The sequence below is a fragment of the Dermacentor variabilis genome, chromosome 6 (assembly GCF_050947875.1).
Source record: "Dermacentor variabilis isolate Ectoservices chromosome 6, ASM5094787v1, whole genome shotgun sequence".
NCBI lineage: Eukaryota > Metazoa > Arthropoda > Arachnida > Ixodida > Ixodidae > Dermacentor > Dermacentor variabilis.
Window position 1 is genome coordinate 143,188,390 of NC_134573.1, and position 22,707 is coordinate 143,211,096.

Genomic DNA, 22,707 nt, shown 5'->3' on the forward strand with positions numbered 1-22,707 from the left:
TATCACCTGATTGATAGTGTGAATATGGTATATTGTTGAGTAGCCCTTACGGAATCCTGCCTGGTCCTTTGGTTGACGGAAGTTTAAGGTGTTCCTGATTCTATTTCTGAATTACCTTAGTAAATACTTTGTAGGCAACGGACAGTAAGCTCTAGAGGATTTCGTATTCCTCTAGACTATTCTCTCTTCCATTATTGTCGTGGGTGCCACTGGTACTGTATAAATCTCTATAGAACTCCTCAGCCACTTGAACTATCTCATCCATATTAGAAATGATATTGCCGGCTTTGTCTCTTAACGCATAGTTCCTAGTTTCCTCTTCACTGCTTTTAGGCTTCCTCCGTTCCTGAGAGCATGTTCAATTCTATCCATATTATACTTTCTTATGTCAGCTGTCTTACACTTGTTGATTAACTTCGAAAGTTCTGCCAGTTCTATTCTACCTGTAGGGTTAGAGGCTTTTATACATTGGCGTTTCTTGATCAGATCTTTCGTCTCCTGCGATAGCTTACTGGTATCCTGTCTAACGGAGTTAGCACCGACTTCTATTACACACTCCTTAATGATGCCCACAAGATTGTCGTTCATTGCTTCAACACTAAGGTCCTCTTCCTGAGTTAAAGCCGAATACCTGTTCTGTAGCTTAATCTGGAATTCCTCTATTATCCCTCTTACCGCTAACTCATTGATCGGCTTCTTATGTACCAGTTTCTTCCATTCCCTCGTCAGGTCTAGGCTAATTCGAGTTCTTACCATCTTATGGTCACTGCAGCGCACCTTGCCGAGCACGTCCACATCTTGTATGATGCCAGGGTTAGCGCACAGTATGAAGTCTATTTCATTTTTGTCTCGCCGTTCGGGCTCCTCCACGTCCACTTTCGGCTATCCCGCTTGCAGAAGAAGGTATTCATTATCCGCATATTATTCTGTTCCGCAAACTCTACTAATAACTCTCTCCTGCTATTCCTAGTGCCTATGCCATATTCCCCCACTGCCTTGTCTCCAGCCTGCTTCTTGTCTACCTTGGCATTGAAATCGCTCATCAGTATAGCGTATTTTGTTTTCACTCTACCCATCGCCGATTCCGCGTCTTCATAGAAGCTTTCGACTTCCTGGTCATCATGACTGGATGTAGAGGCGTAGACCTTTACAACCTTCATTTTGTACCTCTTATTAGGTTTCACAACAAGACCTGCCACCCTACCGTTAATGCTATAGAATTCCTGTATGTTACCAGCTATATTCTTATTAATCAGGAATCCGACTCCTAGTTCCCGTCTCTCCGCTAAGCCCCTTTGGCACAGGACTGACCCGCTTTTTAGCACTGTATATGCTTCTTTTGGCCTCATAAGTTCACTGAGCCCTATTATATGCCATTTACTGCCCTCTAATTCCTCCAATAATACTGCTAGACTCGCCTCACTAGATAACGTTCTAGCGTTAAACGTTGCCAGGTTCATATTCCAATGGCGGCCTGTCCGGACAGGCCGCTATTGGAACAGAACCGCCTGTACCTAAATGTATTGCAACATGCAAGGAAATGTTCTTCGCCTGCGTTGCAAGCCAGGGCTCGCGGTTGTCGTTTTCGTTCAGCATGGCGGGAACGTTCTTCGTCGGTGGTCGTTTCGCGCCGGCGCCGTTTACATTCTCGTTGCTGTTCCCTCCTGCGCTCCTCGTACGCATGTTGTTCTTCGGGTCTACGAACTATACGTTTCCGCCCCATCGATAAGTCACTGTTTTAGCGTCGATACCTCTCCCGCTTATATACTGCGATAACCTCGAGGTCACGCTATTGTTCACGGCGAGCGTTCTAACCTGTTCCGCATTTTGAGATCTACGTCGCCGCACTGTGCCCGTATAAGTTTGATAGAAATCGCTAAGTCCATTTCTGCTGTCGGACTCCGAGAAAAACTACGGAAGGTTAGTCATATACAGCTTTCGCTCTAAAAGAGTGAGAAAAAAAAAAAGAAGCCTTTAGGTAGCCATTGGAGTTCCTGCTTTCTTTGGCCTCCTGTAAAGCGTGCATCTTCCCAAACGTAGTGTGCGTGCAAGAAAGCAAACTGTACGCACAGTGGGAAGATTGAAACGAAAGCGTGTTTATTTCAGCAGCAGCGTTTCTGCTCTTGCCTTGAAATCCCATTTTAGTTTAAAAAGGCTGCTAGCTCAGGAATTGCGGCGGACCTGCACGTAGTAGCGTTTAAAGCTCATTGTTCCAACCAAGTGTTTGCAACGTTTGCGGAAGATTCAGCTACATTTCCGAAAATTTTTCTAAATATTACACTGGGGTATTTGACACATTTTCATGGGCTTTGTACGACTTCGCTAGATAAGGCACTCGACATGTAGAAATGAGTCATTTCTGACATGACCCCTGCCATCTTAAGTGTCATGTTATGTGTATGGCCAGGCACACATCTCCATGTTACTATAAGGAATGTCGATTTTGTTCCCTCTCACTGAATGCCCGACCAGCATCAGCCAAGAACTACGTAGTTCCTTTCTAAGCATGACGCGCATATCGATGGCGTTAACCAAGTTTCAGCCAGGCTCCAGCCATATTTTGCTGGTCTTTTATAGTCGGGCTTCTGTCGCAGTTTCTCGATGCGTCCTGCCGAATCTCGGATGTGTCGAGAAGCTTTAACGAACGCTTTCGTACAAAGCTAGAAAACAACCAAGCGGGACAAAGACAAAATTCGCACAGTGGTTATAGACGTGACCGGCACACCTGTTATAGACGAGACACAGAACCCTTTGATACTCAGCTGCCCCTTGTTCGTATTAGGTAAAGGTTATCGCTAGGCATTTTAACATGTTATTGTTCATTAAAAGGGGTGAAAAATATGCCGTCCACCTTTGAGCAACACGAACTGCGCTACTGCAATTCGAACTGCAATTCGAACTGCGCTACGTACGTATGCGCATGCTGCCTCTGAAACTAGTAATCAGCAACCGTGCTTAACAAAAAGCTCAGCATAACGTGCTCACACACGCACGCACGCACGCACGCACGCACGCACGCACGCACGCGCGCGCGTGTGCGTGTGCGTGTGTGTGTGTGTGTGTGTGTGTGTGTGTGTGTGTGTGTGTGTGTGTGTGTGTGTGTGTGTGATTGTATGTGGGTGTGCGTGGGCGCGCGCGTGAGTATGCGTGTATGCGAGTATGCGAGTATGCGCGTGAGTATGCGTGAGTATGCGTTTGTTTCGACTATCCACGCACTCACACAAAGCTTCGCTATGTATAGACTCCAACTCCTCGGATATGCTGCATTCTTTAATGCGGCCGGCCTTCTTTGGGCGCTTCACGCAATTTCGGGAGCTGAACTGCCCGTCTCTAACCATTTTTCCCGCCAACCTGGGTTCACGAATGGTCCATGGCCGAACGGGTAGCGCATCGGACTGCTGCGGAACAGGGTCCGAAACCGACTGTCGGACGAACTTAAGTCACCGAACGTGTCGCACTATGCGGTTACGTGCCGTTCTTCAATGAATCTCTCCGACGCCGACTTGAATCACAGGGTACGTGCGCCTCTGTCTGTGCTGCTCTCTTCGATAAACCTCTTCCATATCAACCTGGATCGCTGGGTACGTGACCGTAGGTGTGTGCCGCTGTTCAATTATGATGATGATGATGATGATGATGATGATGGTGGTGGTGGTGGTGGTGGTGGTGGTGGTGGTGGTGGTGTGCGGTGTGCGGTGTTTTATGGTGGGAGGGCTAGTTATGGACCAAAGAGCGCCATAAAATGAATCGCTGTTCAATGAATCTCTTCGATGTCAACTTGTGTAACTAGACATGTACCGATATACGACGGCCAAAGTGACCTTTCAAATTTCTCTACTGCTCGGTGGAATGGAATCCGCAACACTTGCGGTACTTACGGCGGCATCGCTAGATGGCGCAGCGTGTGCAGCAGGAAGCGCGATAGAGGAGCCCGGCTGCGCATGCGCCTCATACGTGACGCGTCTTGGCGGTTGCAGTACGGTGCGTGGAGGTATATTGCTTCAATGCTAATCGCTTTTAAGTCGACATTTAATCGTGAGACGGGTTCTACCGGATTTCTTTTTTTTTCTCATTTCATACCACAGCTTTATTATTAGCGTTGCTTAGCGCTACGAGGTTGTAAGTGCTGGATGCATCGGTAAATGACAGACCTTAGGTGAAAGCCAGTGAATAAAACACGTACGCAAGATTCAGGGGAGTGTCTTGTGTGTCTTAGGCTTCATAGAGTACACTACTATTTTGCGCATGCGTGTTTTTCTTGTTATGTTCGTTTTAGTTGCTTAGCGATGCCTCTGCCGTTCTACGAAAAAACAAAAACCGAAATACCACTATCCTGAGGTTAGTTTGGCGTACTTTGCTTCTGTGGTATCGCATTCTCGCAAAGCGCATTTGCAATAGGAGATTTCCAAAACTTTTCAGATCATGTTGAGATTTCAGAGGGACAGTCAACGTTGCACTTCATCCGTTCACCTATGCCGCTAAAGAATAAAAGAACATTTCAACTCACGTCTAGCTTAGAGTCCCTAGACATTGAGCCTACAGTGCTGAGTGCGTTGCGTGCGCGGTGATCTGGGAAGCAGGAAGTGCGCGCCAGACACCTCAGTGAACATGGAAAGCAGAAAGCAAAAAAAAAGAAGAGAGAGAGAGTTGAGCTAAGCATGGTCGCGTGCACGCGTGCATACTCCTATATTATGCGCAAAAGGAAAAGGAATAAAATTATATCACCATGAAAACCGGGAGGGCTGTGCGGGATTAGGGTAGCACGCGCCGTCTGCACGGCCTGCATGGCTCGTTGGCCTCGTGGCGTCAGCGAAAAATCACTCGCGGAGCAAAGAGGGGTGGGTCACGGTGGTGCAGCAGGCGAGACAGGGTTGCCAGACGGAAGTAAGGCACCGAGCCGGAAGACGCATTACCAACCGGGTGAGGGGAGAAAGGGGGTGAGGACACAACCGTGCACAGCGGCGAAGCACTTCTCAGGGGAAGGCGACTTTGGAAGCAAAGAAACCGAGCGGGCTACGGCATAAGCTGAGAAGCTCGGAAGCTAACCGAAAGCATTGGCACTGCGTGGGGCCGGGAAAGAGGAATAAAACGATATCGAGAAAAGAACGCGCGGGGAACTGGTACGAGTAACGTTCCTACGAGAGAAATGGCAGCGAGAATGGCGAAACGAAAGCGTAAGTCAGGGGTACGGACGTGAAGAAAAGAAAAAAAAAAGGAAAAGCGGAAGGCAAACACGTATGAAGAAAAAGCAATGGAAAGAAAGGCGAGAGTGTTAAAGCGGGAGATATCTGCGCATCTGCGTCAGCAGCGGAGTAAGTAGTAGTAGCAGCTAAGCGGCCATTAGTGCGAGAGGTTCGGCCGCAAATCCCCAGGAAAACTGGAAAGTGGGGGAGGAGAAAGGGGGGGGGAGCTTGCGGTGGGTTCCGCCTCGCCGACGGTGCTCGCTAAAGTTCAAAAAGCGCGCCGCTCTTTCGAGCAAGTGGAGTGGAATTCAAAGGAGTAGCGCTGCTAGGCGCGGGATCTCAGGCGGCCGAAATAAACATCAAATGCAAGATCCGAAGCTAGGAACGATAAGCCAAAAGAATATTCCAATGGTAAAGAAAACAAAGAGGAGAATTAAGTGGAAGAGTAGAAGCATGTCTGAGCGCGACAGGATTGAAGTAGAAGAAAAGAAAAGCGTAAAAAAAATAGAGGAACGGAAAAAATGGCGGCCGGAACCAAACATTGCGCGGGCGCGCGCCACCGGTTTCGGAGCCACGGCTCGTTTATCATTGCAGCCGGTGCAAAACAGGGCGGCGGCGGCGGCGGCGGCCACGGAGGAAACTGATTCACGAACGGAGAGGATCTCTTTTTTTTCCGCTGCAGGAAAGCCGAGTGAAAGGAGGAACAGACCGAAAGGGCAGAGGAGGATGAGGAGCGGGTACGAGAGGATGTGCAGCCGAGATCCTATGCTATAACACCCGTTTACTCCTCGCTCCGATCGTTTTTTTTTTTTTCTTTTTCGCACAGAGTTTCAGTTCTTTCCCTTCGCGCGCGAGAGTCATCTCCTAGCAACGACGTCTCCCGACCCGAAAAAAAAAAGTGAAAGGAAAAAATTAAAGAAAGGGTTGAAAGGAAAACGATGTTAGAGACCGCGGCCGCCGCCGCCTCCACCACGAAGGAGCGGCGAAGTAGACTTCTCAAGCGCCCAACTCTTCCACCGTCCCTGTCCTGCTTTAAGGGAGACCACTTCTATTCCGAACGGCCACGGAAGCAGGCATCGGCGGCAGAGGCGACGAGGACGACATAGACGACTGGGCGGAAGGGGGGGGGGGGTGCGGTCTCTGAGACGCTAATGAATATGTGAACATGTTCCCGCCGAACAAGCAAAGCGGGCTTGCTTTGAATGTTCAGGCTGTGGAAAGGGACAGCTAGGCTCGTGCTACAGTCAATCAAGATTCGAGGGCCGAGGAGGTGCAAGAAGATCAAAGATAAAAAAAATAATAATCCAGCCCTTTCGGAAACGGAGGGAAGGAAATGGGGATAGGGAGAAAGAAGCGGGAAAAAGGAACGGGGTTTCGAAGAAGAAGCAGCAGCTGCTGCTGCTGCTGCTGGTGGTTTTGCGTGCCATAGCCACGTTTCGCGTCACATCCCTTCCCCAGCGCGCAACCACAACTGAGCAAAGAAGAGGAAGAAAAGGACGCGTTCGCATCACCACGGCCAGAACGAACCGCGCGAGTCACACGAGAAAGCGCACGCGCGCGCGCGTGGCGGCAAGCATCATAAATGTCGAAGGCGGAAGAAGGTCGTTTTTCTTGGCCTATCTGCACCGCAGGCCGCACACCCCAGCCGAGAACTTTCCCGCGCGGGTTGGCAGCATCGGTCGTGCCCACACCAGAGCAGAGAGCGAAGGAAGGGAGGAGGAGGCAAGCTGTAGCCAAGAGCTGGGGGTAAAGGGGTGAATGCGATAAAAAAAAATATGAGAACGGTGCCAGAACGATAAAAAAATGAACGCTGCGTGTCAAGGAGATATGAAAAAGAAATAATAAAGCGAACTACACAACGGGATACGCAAAATGGAGTTAGACAAGACTTACAAGCCTTCTTGAAGAGTGTTCTTCCCCCCCCCCTTTTATTTTTTCTTCCTTTCAGCGTCTTTCCTTTTCTTTACTGCTGTCGTTTTCTGAGATTCTAAACCAGAGAATACGCAAAAAAAAAAAAGAGGTAACATTCACCGCCTTGGTTTAGCGCCGCAACGCACAATTTGGTTTGGGGGCGAGTTTGTTCAGAATGACGCCTCGGAGCTTTCTTTTTTTTTTTTTTCAATCGCCCCCATACTCCGGCTTCGAGAGTCAAGAAGTGTTTCAATAAAATTCAATAAAGAAAAAGGAAAAAAACTAAGAAAACGTCAGAAAGGGTTGTCTTCTCGCATCCGCCTCGCCACCGCGACACCAGTTCGCGCTGCCTGCTCTTATACCAACGTATGGATGCACAGAAGCGGGAACGCGCGAACGACTCCACGCACACTCCCCGTGTACTGTCGTTCCCCTTTAATTCTTCGCTTCGTGGCGTCTTCGACAAACCGGGGGAAAAAAGCGGGGGGGGGGGCAGGGAAGAAAAATAGGAAAGAGATAAAGTCCGAGAAAGAGCAGTTTGCACACTCCCGTCAGAGCTGCAAGAAAAACCGAATTTCTTTCGCCGCGCCGCCTGCCTCAAGGGTCTTGTTCGGCCCCCGTCATTGTCATCGGAAGCGAGCGAGCGAGCGCAGTCTCGAGTCGTTGTCGAGGCTGTTTGCATTTGGCGCTTGAACCTCGGCGCACCAGCTCTTATTATTCTTGCCCGACGCTTCGACGAGGAGGCGACATACGCGCGCGAGACGACGCGGCGCGCTGCTAGAGCGCGCATTCGAAGCGTCGGCGCGCGCGCGCGACGGAAATGTGTGCCGAGGAGGTCAAGCCGTGGGGGCGCCGGAGGCGGTGCTTCGTGCTTCGGCTTTCTCACTCTCGGCCTGTTTCTTTTTCGTCTCTCCAGAAGAGAGCAGCGAATGCGAATAGGAAAGAGCTGGAAGTTGGCGTGACTTTCCAAAAGGGCGCGAGTTCCTCGATTGAAAAGGGAATACCAAAAAGAAAAAGAAAGGACATATGTACAAAAGACGAGAAGTACTTTAAAGCAGTACTGACGAGTTCCAGTGCCGCTGACAAATAGCGAGCCGGCTATAAGAACAGAAATGCAGATGCACTAGCGTGTCATTGCTTTTTCATTTTTTTTATGTCTTACATCTAACTCCCGTCCCTCGCACGATACCCATTTTAACTTCCGCAATAATTTGGCACATCTGCAGGAGTAACGAAACACAGAAGATCCTCAAAGAAAAAGCACAGTTTGGTGGCTTCCAAGTGTTGAATGTACTCGCAAGCGTGCACAAAGTGGAGAAACGGTATTGAAGAAGTGCGACGTTCTCACGCGAGCAAGCATCTTGTTCTACCTTTGTGTCGATTGTCAGAGCAAAATGAGACAACGCATTCCTAGCAGGAGCTAGAAAAAAGAAAAGAGTGATGTTATTTGCCAGTAAATAATGCAACACGATTAGATGCTCCAACGAAGAAGTCGTCGACGCTGAGCGTATTTGGCTCGATAACGACAACGGCATGACAAGAATAACAAAGACAACGCCGAAGACGGCGCCAGGATGGTAAGATGGCTGTGACTTTCGAGCGTCAGGGTCGAGATTCTGGGCCGATGATGACTGGCATGTCGATGATAATTACGCGATGATCACACGATGATAAGATCTGCGACAACGACACGAAAACAGTGAGAAGCACACAAAAAGTTTAAGATATTCAGTTGCATTAAAGGCACGGATATTCAGACGAACACTTGACGATGTGCAGATAGTTGGCAGCTGAGCAGCTAGCAGTGGAGAAGGTATTGAAAATCAGTTGAAAAAAAGTTGGCCAAGAAATAACTGGAAAGCTTTAATTTTGCATCCTTTTCACGCGGCGAACATGGTCAAGTCGTGAGCTCTAAAACGTTGGCCAAGGACGTATTGGGACACACACACACACCTACCCCCAACCCCCCTTACCTCCTACTCGAAAGAGTCAAACGTAAGGGTTTAATATCTGCCCCAAACACACACACACACACACACACACACACACACACACACACACACACACACACACACACACACACACACACACACACACACACACACACACACACACACACACACACACACACACACACACACACACACACACACACGCACAAGCGGGAACAGACGAAGGACAACATGAGAAAGTAACATGCACGAGCGCGGACTTTCAAATACTTCTGTTCCAGCAGATGCACGAACTTGGACCCGATATACGTAGATATGCAAATTCAAGCGACTTACAAAGCCCTTGGGACAGCATTAAGCGCGTGCTTTGGAAAGCGAAGGCACTGTTGCTTTATCGACGCACGTCAAGACTTATGGACATTGTTCGAGATTTTTTCTAGAATTACAGTTACTTAGTTTACTTTAACTAGAGTATTTCATCTACTTCCTTTCTTAGCCTTTTCGTGCTATTTCGACCACGTGCAACTGAAGTGCAATATGGTAGGACTGGGTATCTCTACCCTTATTAAACGAACTCTCTCTGCTTTTTGCTCGCCCAGGAAGACGAATGTTCTGTGAAAAAACTGCTTTTTTCATTAAAACGTTCCTTAATAAATCTGACTGAAGACACCAGGCGCTGGCAACCTCACAACAGCGAGTCGGTCCTACAGAAAAACGAAGGAAAAGCGAACGAAAGGTTATTCCTATAGACTACGAGCCGAACTTAGTTCGGCAGATCACAGGAAAGGTTTTCGCTTAGTACCCCCTCGAGGTATTCGTGCCAATTTTCTCCCCTATTTTCGGTCCCAATCCATACCTAAACTGTACGGCTCCCGGGAAATGGGCGCTTCGCGAACAGCAGCGAAGGTCCGGCCGAGCCAAAGGCTCGCCTATTAAGGGGTGAGGGCTGAAGAGGGAGGTTGGGGCGAGCCTGCGGTGAAAGTTACGTGAGATCGACTTTCCTGGGAATGTTTATGACCTCGCGCGCGCAGCCCTTTCGCCGACACATCGGAGGAGGTGGTGTACACGCCCGGGGTCCAAAGTGGAAAGGCACCGCCACAAGGCGCCGCAACGCCACAAGGCGTCCAACTCTTCCTCCGAGGACTCCCCCGGATCTCTGTCTTTCCCAATCTCTCTCTCTCTCTATCCCAAGATTTAGGGCCACAGCCAGCCGAGTCCTTTATCAACGGGCCGCCGGTGAGATACGGCGCTGACAGCTCGTAAAAGCGCGGATCAATAAAGGGAGTCGGGCACTGAGGAAAGCGGAGCATATATTGCAGCGTCACACTCGCCCGCCTCGCGCGTGGCTTTCCGCGCGGGCGTGTTTTAGGCGTGGAGATGGAAGCCGGAGAAAAGGCGACGCGTCGATCATCCTTTCAACTTGTACTCTGCGGACGTGGTTTGAGAGAAACCGCAGCCCCCAAGGTCGCCCACGAGAACCGCGCTGCACGTCGGTGCTGCGACTAGGAAACGCCAGAAAGCGAGGAACGCGGTCGGGCCGACTGTTGATAGATCGGGAATGGGCGCCCCCCCGGGACTGTCAACGGGGTCCCAGTATTGTGCACACTAATACATTTAAATCTGCCAGAAGTAGAATTACTCAAAAGACAAGTGAAACAAGAATTTAGGAAGAAGAATGAAGAGGAAGCAGAAGATAAAGAAAAGCTTTCTCGAAGTGACGGTAAAGAGCCGCTCCTCAAAAACAAAAAGAAGTCATAAAAAAGCAGGAGATATGAGGATTCATTACAAAAGTGATAGGAGATGCATAAGTACGCGCCTTGCAGAGAAGGCGATCTGGACAAACGATTGGACAATGAGTTTCGCCGAGGCATCTGTTCACCCTCGCTCGGAAGATACGCTCAGCTTAATTTCGCCGTGACGTCGCCGGCAATAACGGTCGGTTGGTCTGGAATGTACGATGACGACCTTATATAATGCTTGCGTGGTATGATGCTAGCCTTTGATTCGACAGCTGCTGGCTCCCGTTGTGAAAGTCACAGCTACTTGTCGTGTCAATGTGCTGGTAGACAGAGAAACGAAACCGCTACTTCTAAAACCGAGTTTTTTTTTCGACGCATAATTTCCTACATGATGCTGTCCAGGGTACAAAAGAATAAGGAGGTTGGTCTCGGAAGACGAGAAATATAATTTAAAAATAAACGAAAGCGAACTTATTTTAGTTTCGCCCCACAGCGAGCTTAGTTCTCTGCAGTTTGTCGTGCTTCGCTTGCCTATTTGCCATGCTTTGAAGGCCCGCCAACGCGTTGTCGTCACGGTACGAGGAGGAGGTCGCGTGTTGTGTTTGTGTTGCGGGCTTGTAGCTCGCTCGTGCATCAGCCCGTGCGTTCAGTTGCAGTTCGCGCCGCTTACATGCCTTTGTATTTTCGCTGCCGCTGTGTTAAACGCCGTTGTGTGCCGGTTGCGTGTGCACGTAATTGAATTCTTGGGTTTTGCGTGCCAAAACCCCGCTTTGATTTATGAGGCACGCCGTAGTGGGGCACTTTAACATGGGGATCTTTAACATGCCCCAATACACTGGACACACGTGTTTCTTCATCTTTTTTTTTTCATTTCGCCCCCTCGAAGTGCGACTAAGCCACGACCGGGATTCGATCCTGCGACCTAGTGCTTAGCAGTGCAACACCATAGTCTCTACGCCACCGCGGTTGGTAGCGTATGCATGTATTGAGTTCGTGCTGCATGCATGTTAGGAAAGTGCGTTTACGTTCGTATCACATTCGGACGGACAGGACAACACTGTCTAGCACAAGTAAAAAGAACGCACAGAACAACACTGTCCAAGACAGCGTTGTCCTGTCCGTTCCTTTTACTTGTGCTCGCGTCCATACTTGCTGGAACCGTTTACACGTTCACAATGCACCAACTGGCCCGGCAAACCACACGACTAAACTGTTGGAGCGAGCACGCGTGTACGTCCGCCGCAGCTTTAAGCGCGCAAGATGCACTGTTCATGATTCGCGCGCGCATTTCTCCCTCACCCACAACGCTCTGCAAAACTGATCTCTTGTTTGCTTGCCGAGACGCGCCACAATGCATAAAGGAATTGGGATGTTCGCCAGCTAATTCTCCACTCGATTAATTCGTCCCAAAGCGCGCCAGATCCGCGCTTCTGGCTCTCGCATCGCTACGCAGCAACGTTCGGCGGCCGTTCGCGATCTATCACCGTCACCGCGGATGAGAAAATAGCTAGTTTCCCTCCGCACCGCGATAGGATCAATCATGATTCTGGGCAGGGCGGCAATCTTTCGAGCTCGTCTTGTTACGGGCTCTCCATCAAGATTTAAAACGTAAAAGACGAAAACAAAAAGAGAGCAAGGCTTGGCGGCCGTGACAGTACCGGAAACAATGTTACGGGCAGCGAAATTACTTTCGCTCTTGTCCCGACGCCGGTGACATTATTTCATTGTGACAGAGAACAGAAACAAAAAAAAAAGCGAAACCATAGGAACAGGAAACAGAGGGAAACTGTCTCACCTCTAGCGACGAATAGAGAGACAGAGAAGCGCTTTTTTTTTTTTAATTCGCACTTTGGAACGAAGCTCTTAGACGTATAACGAGCACGCACTTTTCTAAAGCATAGGTAAAAATCGAAATCGCCACAAATTCAGTTCCTACGCGATTTAAAAATTAATTTCAAAATGTGCGTCTGACGGCAGTCCTCCTGTTTCAGAAAATTGCCTCACTGCACGCAACAAAAAAGAAAGCAGAAAAAAAAAGAAAGAACACTCCCGAACGGTCATCGTAGAAACCCTCTTCGCATGTTCTTCGACGATCATTTATGAAATTACCCGTTGAATGAATTCAAACTCGGAGGCTATGCTGGAACAAAACGTCCTTCATAAGCGAAATAGACTTTGTTGGCGCATTCGCAATCGCCTACTCGTCGTGCGAAATGGACTTTTAATGTCTACAGACGCATAGAATGCGGATGCGTGTTAGGTACGTGAAGGCGCACTGCCTATTTTAGTTAAGCAGCTTTCAAAGAAGGGGAATGATAAAGAGAGAGAGACAGAGACAGAGACAGACAGAGACAGACAGACAGACAGACAGACAGACAGACAGACAGACAGACAGACAGACAGACAGACAGACAGACAGACAGACAGACAGACAGACAGACAAAAGAGACAGGGAGGTTAACCAGACGCAGGTCCGGTTTGCTACCCTGCACTAGGGGAAGGAGTATGCGGACGAAGAGAGAAAGAGAGGAGTTAGAGAGATCACAGTTTCGCGCACATTTGAAGGTTCACACCGAGTCTACACGCGGTTGCCAAGACCTGCCGACTTGACGTATTTCAACAACGCTTTCGTGGCTTCCTGTGACATCGACGCGTACGGCCAAGGTTCAAACATCTTCATTTCCGAAAATGGTCTAGAGTCCAAATGGTTCAATGCTTAAAACGTGGGGGGGATCAACTTGAATGTGAAGCGAAACTAAACTGATCTCATCAACTACTCAAGCACCGGACGACATTTCCAGCCATCTTCCGTTTAGACGAGATGAGTAACGGGGACGTTGCCAAGAACAAACATTGCAGGCTGACGTAGCGTAAACAGGACTAACAAAGAAGCGTGCGATGAGAAACCAACGCAGGTCAGGAGATGCCAAGTCATTTTTGAGAGCTCACCTAATATATGCTGCACACATCGGTTACAGAAAGGACATGAAAATGACACGGCATTATTGACGATGAGGTCCGCCCCCGTATCACTGCTTTCTTCAGCCAGACGAGTCCAAGCCAAGCTCTCTCCGTAATCAAGTGCGTTGCGAATAACGCACGCGCCCTTGGGTTCTAGTACGCCAGTAACCAGCTAATTTTAGTTAACATCTGGACCCGTGTGCATCAAGATAAGTAGTGAATTTAGCTGACACCCGCCATGGTCGCTTAGTGGCTACGAGGTTCCACTGCACGAGGTCGTGGGTTTAAATGCCAGCCACCGCGGCCCCATGTCGACGAGGGCGAAATGCAAGAAGGCTCGTGTACCGTGCATTGGATGTACGTTAAAAAAAAAAAATCAAGGGGTCAAGAAATATCCCGGGTCCCCCGCTAATCAGATTGTGGTTTTGGCACGTAAAATCCCAGTTCTTTTTTTTTTTCTGGCCTAAAATCACAGCACACACTACTGAGAACTGTTTCCTGCGCTTGCCTGGTTGTGTGTTATGGCACTGATGTTGGAACGCCAGGTTTCGGCGCTGGTCGCATACAAGACGAGCAAAACGGAGGAGAAAGAGGTACCCAATAGGAAGTGGTCGGCGACCCGCCGTGGTTGCTCAGTGGCTATGGTGTTGGGCTGCTGAGCACGAGGTCGCAGGATCGAACCCCGGCCGCGGTGGCCGCGTATCGATGGGGGCGAAATGCGAAAACACCCGTGTACTTAGATTTAGGTGCACGTTAAAGAACCCTAGGTGGCCGAAATTTCCGGAGTTCTCCACTACGCCGTACCTCATAATCACATGATGGTTTTGGCACGTAAAACCCCATAATAAAAAAAAAGAAAGTAGTCGGCGTCTCTTAGCCCTGCTTACTGCGACAGTTATTTTACCGGTGGACTGACATTTCTGCAGCTAAAGCTATAGTGTGACGTGGACAGCAAAAACGATGAAAAATCTGCGGATTGTCAAATTAGTGCACGTTAAAACAAGCGTACTCCATGCTAGTCCGAGCCATATAAAGTGATCTTAATCATATGGATATAGTTTGTTCTCACTTTATCTTTTAGCAAACAATCGCAAGGCTAAACATTCGACGAGCTTCGAGCGAGCGAGCGCACATGTCAAGAATTAAGTTGGTCTGAATGAAAACAAGTATCACACGTATACTTCAGCCTACACGAGTATAAACAACCCGAACCAAACAGTGTCGCTGTATACACAAGTATCGCAGAAATAAAGCGAAAGACGAACAGAACAAGGTAATAACACCGGTATCCGGTAATCGACTGCCAAACTGAAGCAATCAATGGTAAACACAGAAACGTGGGATGATTAATGCGCGGGTGCATCATAATGCGTACCGGTAAACCGATGAAAAAAATTTCCGCGGCGGGCTCGGGCACGGGCTGGCAGCGCGAGGAAAAGATTAAAAATAATAATAGAACGAAAGGGACAACGATAACGGGCTCGTCCGGAAGCGCTTGAAAGGCAGCTGTCAACATCAACAGACTAGTGAGGCATCGTCGTCGTGTGCTTCCGCAGCGAGAGCAGGGCCGAGCAAGACGAGGTTGAAAAGAGGGAGATATAACGAGGCACCGAATGAGTCCTTGTCAAGTGAGAGGGGGTGGGCGAGGGAGAAGTGAAGGCTTGTCGGGCAAACTTGTCACTCCCCTCGTTAACAGCGACTCGACTTGAGAGGCGCGCGCGGGCCCAGCAGAGCGTCGCAGCGCAGCGGAAAGACAGAAGTGAAAGAATCTTAATAAGAACAGGAGACGCGTAGAAGCCACAGAAAGGGTGCAAGCCTCGACGGCGGAGGTGGTGGCACAAGCCAGGCGGAATGAAGCAGTATTTGCGAGGTAATGGCGTAAATAATGATAGGGCAGAACTAAACCACGGGCAGAACTCAGCCACGACGACTATCCATGCAAGTATGCGAATAGCAGTAGCGCGTCGTGTATGGGGCGTGCGCTACAGCGGCGCTCCTCCCTCGCGCTTTCGTCTGGACGCGCAGCGCGCTCTGGCGGCGCCGCCGTGAAGTCCGCGCGCACTCGCGGGCACGTACGCAGAGAACCCGGTTGGCGTCCGATGCGTTCTTTGAAGAGAGACACATACACATTGGGAACATGCCCGGGTGAATTGCCCGCATTATCATTCTCCAGCTTTGGTCTTGGCGCACTTTTTTAGACTGCGCTGTCTCCAGAGTCGGCCCACATTTTCGGTGGTATGGCAAGGTAGTCAGGGGCCGGAAATAAGACTAGTGTGGCGTTGCGAAGAAAGCTATTCGCATCAAAACGCCAAGTGCAAAAGAAGAAAGGCCAAGACATGTGCTCAACCTTCAAACAACAATTTTATTAGTTGCAATAAATTACGTAGTTTAATGTACCGTTACGGGGGACACCGTAGTGGAGAGACGTGGATTTAACGTTGACCCCCCTGGGCTTCCTTAACGTATACCGCCAATGCACGGTGCACGAGCGTTCTTGCGTTCCGCCCCCGTGGGAATTCGGTCGCCGCGGCTCGGAATCGAACCCGCGACCACATGCTCGGCAGCGCTGCGTCACAGCCACTATAGCATATCGCGGCGGGTAAGTTTAATCGTCAGGTTATCAGCCTGTTTCCCGCGAATTCAGTGAGCATCGGTTTCTGAAAGAATATTTTACTATTGCAAACAGATTTCGGGTGTCCCCCGTCTTTACTGTACTTTACAAGGCTATACTTGTAAGGTTTAACGACGACTGCATAACCACGTTTCACTAGTTCGCAAGTCGACTGTGTCGGAACCATAAGCGTCGTTAGGATGTGCTTGCCGATGAGAATCATAGGAAGAGGGGGCTTCAACTTGTTCCCGACAAAGAACCCGCTTACGCGCGTGCGGGTTGATGAGCAAGCTATTACGCCGAACGGTTGAGCCGGGAACACAGGACGACGGCAGGCGCTTCCCTCAATTTGTCAGCGGAAACCTAATGATTTGCTCGTTCTCAAGTTAAGAGATGTGTACTAAATTATTTTCTCTTTGAAACGTTCTACATTGAAGAGGATGGTTATACAAAGGAAGACAGCTGTTCTTAAAATTTAGAAAGAGAGAGAGAGAAATAATTGACAACTTTCTCACTGCTTAGTGCCTTGGCACTTATCTAAAGAATGACTATAGCGTGCGTCCCAATCCACGCCTTGAGACGGAGCATCCGCTTGTTAGACTTTCCAAGAAAGTTGTTTTCAATCAGTTTGCAGAGTCGTTCATGGACCGCTCAACTGACTTCCTTTGCGTTCCCGCGCAGTTTCTTTTTTCCTTTCTTTTGAAAATTTTGTCCTCAATGATCTCCAGTTTCTATTCTTTATGATCTACCACAAGCCATATGGAGAAGTTATTTAGAAGATGACAGTGTTCACCACAAGAGCCTGCCGATACAGTTGTAGATGAGCTCGCAGACGGAATCATCGTCTACGTGTGCCGATTTCTTTCTTTCTTTTTTTGTTTTTCATGTGCAACAATAGCCGTGCATCCCATATATCCGCATGAGACTCCACAGAGTACGGACGCCTTGACACGTAAGCACTTCGGTATTGCGGTAGAGCGATGCTAACAAGATGTGGAGCGCTTCAGCTTAGAGCGACGTCTATTAACGGACGTCAAACAAACGAACAAACAAACTAAAAAAAACAAAGAAAGAAAGCCGCAACAAGCGACTCACGAACACGCATGCTCGGGGGCGGAGCACTAATACACAACCTGCTCAATGAAGCGCGACGCCCCTGCCATCAAGGAAAGGACGCGAAGAACGCCGAGTCAGAAACAAAACAAAAAGCTCAGAAATGAAGAACGGGAGAAGAAAGACTAAGTCAAAAGGGAAAGAAATAGAAAAAAGAAACAGAAATAGACAACCGGGTCCAATGAAAACCGAAGGCGCGGCCGCCATTACGGTAATTGGACACGTGACAGATGAAAACGGCCGATGATCGTCGCACGATTCACGTCACGCTCCGTGACAGCTCCCGCGTGCGGCTGAGATGTGCGTGCGTACGTGGCGTCGCCCGGCCGTGTAGGGAAGGCCTAGCTAGCTGCCGAAGACCGACGTGGAGGACGTCGTCGTGCTTGTCGACGACGACGGCCACGTGTACTGCAGGTCCCACGCGTCCGGGCCAACTTTTGGTTCGGTGCACTTCTCGCGGCGGCACCGCCGATTTTGACACGTCACTCTCGGTTTCTGTCCTTCCTGTATTTCGCTGGTTTCGCGGAGTCTGTAGATCGTCTCCTCTCCACGTTCGCGGCGGCGGCAACGGCGGCTTTTGCTTCGTCGACACGTTGCGTTCGCGTCTCTCGTTGTCGAGGTTCGCGCGAAAGCGCGGCTTTTGAGAGAGAGAGTGAGCGAGAGAACGCTTCCCATTAGCGGCCGCGCAGAGTCGTTCGTTTATGCGGTCACCGGCGAGTCTGGGTTTCGTCGCTATGCGCCCAGAGATTGTTTTTTTTTCCGCTTATGCACAGCTTTATCTGGACACGAGCGGGGAGCGCGTGCATCAAGGTCGGCTGAGGCCGATCTGTCAGAGCGCGCCCCAAATTGTGACAGGTGAGAGCGCGTACTAACGCTGACGTCTCTAGTACGTTCGGCGAGAGGAGACTGATGGTGAAGGGAAGGAAAGGCGGCGAGGGCGCAGCATTATATATATACACCGTCTCGCCAGCGCCGAGCATGTCAGTGAAAGACGAGGTTCATGTTAATAATATTTGGGGTTTTACGTGCCAAAACCACTTTCTGATTATGAGGCACGCCGTAGTGGAGGACTCCGGAAATTTTCACCACCTGGGGGGTTCTTTAACGTGCACCTAAATCTAAGCACACGGGTGTTTTCGCATTTCGCCCCCATCGAAATGCGACCGCCGTGGCCGGGATTCGATCCCGCGACCTCGTGCTCAGCAGCCCAACACCATAGCCACTGAGCAACCACGGCGCGCGGGTGAGGTTCATGTTAGTCAACAAGAAAAAAAAAAAAGGAAACCAGAAGGAGGGGCCTCCGCCTCCACTGCCCACCTCTGATCGCCCTCCGCGCGAGAACTCCACAGAAGGAGGAGTAGCGTACAATGGGCGAGCGTTAACTCCTACTGTCCTCGAAAGAAGACGCAGCCAGCCCTCGTTACCGAATGACTGAATGACACCAGTTGCGACTGCGGTGTCTTCGCTGCATGCCCTGCACGGAGTTGGTGAGAATGAGTATAAAGATGTCTCCGTGTATTTCAACCGTCGTATGGCATATATATAAGAGGCGTGTGACTTGTCTCTACCAAGAAGAGGTATAGCTGTTTAATGTGAGAAAAGCAGCAAGGTTGGCTGGAGGAGCTACGCTTCCTACCTGCTACTCTGCGTAGGGAAAAAGTAGTCGGAAAACGTGTCGTTAGCTATGTTGTAAAATATTCCTTCTCGTTTTACCACGTGTTCTGCGGAGAATGTGCTCACGTGACCTTACTGGAGTATACAACTGGCGTGCCGCGACCATAATCGACGTTATGGCAAACGCTGTCCAAGAACAGTAGTGCCACGGCCGCTCGAAAAGCGTTTTGAGTTTCAGCCTAACAGAAATGTTGTTTTTCTCGTACACTTGTATTGCAATCCGATGCTATCATGTCTACAGCTCGTGTGTAAGTCGTGCTTCACATAAGTTCTGAGGCAATTTACTTCCAAACATTATTTTTACATTCAGAAAAATTAATGCACAGTCAGCTCTCGTTGGAGGTATTTGCAATCGCACCGTCCACAATTAATTATTAATTAATTTAATTAATCCACTATTCGGGGTTCCACGATGTCAAGACGCACATTGGATATGCGGACCAACGATATTCCCGACTCTTGGAGCGGCTCTAAACGATCATGCGCCACTCGAAATCTTCCTTGTTGGCGGCGTTGCTGTGTCGAGTAGTACTTCGGAATTGTCCGCTCATTCGAGAATATCCAGTAAAAGCTAAAGCGACTGCACTGAATACCCGGCGACAAATTTAGTTTATTTTTGATACTGTTTGTTCCTTTTTTTTCTTTTTTTCCTAACCTATTATAAAAGCTAGCACGACGAGTTGGTACATCTTCGACCGAAATGCACCTCTTAACCTGCTGAAATCAGATCGTACAATATAATGTATCCCAAATAACTGAATCAGCGATCTCACGGTGACGTAACCCCACTTTCCTTTGGCGTCGGCTCGTTTTCCACAGACTGTTGGCAAACTTTGCTCTTTCGTGAGGACTGTCACCAGTCGCGAACGCGCGTCAAGTCCAATGTACCAACACGGCGGTAAACGATCACCTATCCTCACGCGACACTTGGCGACAGGCCACGCAACACACAGACGAACGCCCCAGTGCGGCGGAGCCGCTTTTAATAATAAGCGAGGCAATCGTTCCTCGGCGAATCAACCAAGCGCGCACGTCTTTCTGCGACGAAGGTCGAGGAGAATGGAGCCAGCCGCAAGCAAAGACGCACACGCGCACCCTCGGGGTCACGCGCGACACGCATCTTTAATGTGACTGCGGCCGCATACAGCGCGAAGAGTAAGTAAATGCCGGATATAAGCGGCAAAACGGGGAAGGGGGGGGCGGGACTTATATTTATGGTCCTTCCGGAGGCGTGACAAGCCACCAGGGCTTGACTTCATCGAGGCACAAGTAAGATGCATGATGGTCACCGGCGCACAATCCGAATTATAAATGGCCCCCGCGTTGAGCTTGCATTCGTCCGCTGACCGCGCTCCGCGCAGCGAGCCCTCAAACGCGGCTTTGTTCCCGGCACTTTCTCTTAGGGCCCCGCCGAAGGCTCGTAAAAGTGAGACTTGTTAGACTCGTTCGTGTCGTACGTCAAACAGTGAAGCGAAAGAAAAGAAAATGCACCAGCGGAATATGCGTGCGGATGTTTTATGGTCCCGCAACGGTAACGCGTTTCGCTTCGGTGATATGCAAATGGTGGCATTCGGTCCTCATCTCGGAAGAGAGAGAGAGAGTGTGTGTGTGTGTGCACGCACAAAGTAAGCCGGTCATTGTCGTCACGGGGCGCTGACAAACGGGGTCCTTGCTTTTCGTTGGTGAATTGCTAGCGTGCCTCCCTGAAGTGTAATATGCGTGGATTATGCGGAACACGTGAAAACATTTCCTTTGCTATGCTGACGTCCAGCTGACTGGCTGCTGCTGCTGGAGCAGCAAAGTACTCGCGGCTGCCCGATAAACAGAAAAGTTGTCCGGCGCCGAAGCTCCAATAACGGGGTAATATCGGTTGCTTGCTTCACCAGCCGTTAATTGTGCACCCTTTCTTGCTCATTACGTGTAGCAACATAGTTATGTCCTTGTTTAATCGTTATCGCAGTGACTCAAGTTATTGCGGTAAAACCACTTATAGATGGCATTAACGGAAGAAGAAGGCGTTGTTCTGTGCTTCTTTTTATTAGAAAGTCGTGCAACTAAGGAGCAGAAGCTTATTCATTGATATATATATATAGTCGCTCTTGCTCATACAGGAGTTATCACGGTTTTTTTTTTGTTTTTTTTTTTGCAAATAATGGTCATGAAAGGCGCAGAACCACATCTTCATTATTTTGACACTTTTCGCACATAGGCGGTAGAAGGAACAGTTCAGTAGAAAAACAACACCGCAGAAAGCACACCGATCACGTTTTCTTCCTAAAGCGTTGGAGATGTGCATTCTACATCTAAACACTAACCCAGCGTCCTGCCTTAAGTTCACTGTCGCGTTTATTGTCTTCCAATAACACCGCAGGGACTAAGCGGCACATGTGAAATGAAAACGAAATCGACAAATTTACTGCGAATGAATGCAGCCGGCCTCCGCTACAGTGTGACAACCAGCTATGACCGCTGGATACATGACAACAGATTCCACAAAACACTGCTTCAATTCATACACAACACAGGCCTCACAGCACACATATAATACAGATATACGCTCCACGAATTATGCCTTAAGGGCAAGCCTTCATCGCAATAAAAAAAAAAAAGAATGCAGCTCTATTAGCCAAAAATGAAATAAGAACAAGTACTCACTCGTCATTATATTTATCTAAAAGCTTTTCACGTTCCACTCGCGTGTACTCATGCACGCAGTGTTCACTAACGTTGACACACACGTTTTCTGACAGTCTCAGCCCTCGCTCAACGAGTGTGAGTGAATATTAGTGAGCCTGGAAACGTTACAGCCGGCGTGCCCGACGATGCGTTCCTCCGGAAGCAACAGGAACAAAAACGACAAGTCGAGCTGCACATGACAGCGTCCCATGACGTAGCAAACACGGCAAACAGCGGTGCGCTAAGCAGCAGTAGGTACCGATATAAACACGGACATAACCTACATCCCGAACAAGACCTGCCGTCCTATTTAATACCGTCGAACGATTTAAATATATCGGAGTTCGTAGCACGAAAGATATCTTTTAGAAACACAAGCGTCACAGTGATCAGTCTTTATCTAGAATGTGCTAGCAAAATATCAGTAGACAGCTTGGTGAATGTGTGTGGTATGTAAACTCATATGTGCTGGTCTGTGGGGACTTCAACGCACATAACGTCATCTGGGGCTCTGAATATAACGATTCCCGTGGAAGCATCATAGAGTCTGCCGCAGAAAAATGTAATCTGATCGTGTTAAATGACAGCTCTCCAACGTTCCTGCGGGGGTTTCGTTACTCGAGCTGTATAGATGTTTCGCTCCGCTCACAAGACCTTCTCGATGGCGTTGAATGGTCAACAGACATAGAAACGCACGGTAGTGATCATTTTCCGATCCTGGTAAAACATCGCCTCATACGGAGTGAGGGGGCCCGGCGCTACTCAAGATATACTAATTGGCAAAGTTTTCGTCACCACTTAAGTAACTCATTGGGCGAAAATCCGAGCTTTCAAAGTTTTGCAAATATATTGTGTCAGACTTACGAGATTTGCACAAAGCAAGTCAT

The 22,707-nt window shown here is 49.2% G+C and overlaps 1 protein-coding gene across 1 annotated transcript in view; it reads right to left on the minus strand.

The window, feature by feature from the left end:
- LOC142585378 (calcium-activated chloride channel regulator 2-like) overlaps nt 1-22,707 on the minus strand; it is a 551,695-nt gene that overhangs the window by 258,023 nt on the left and 270,965 nt on the right. The gene's annotated exons all lie outside the window — the stretch shown is intronic.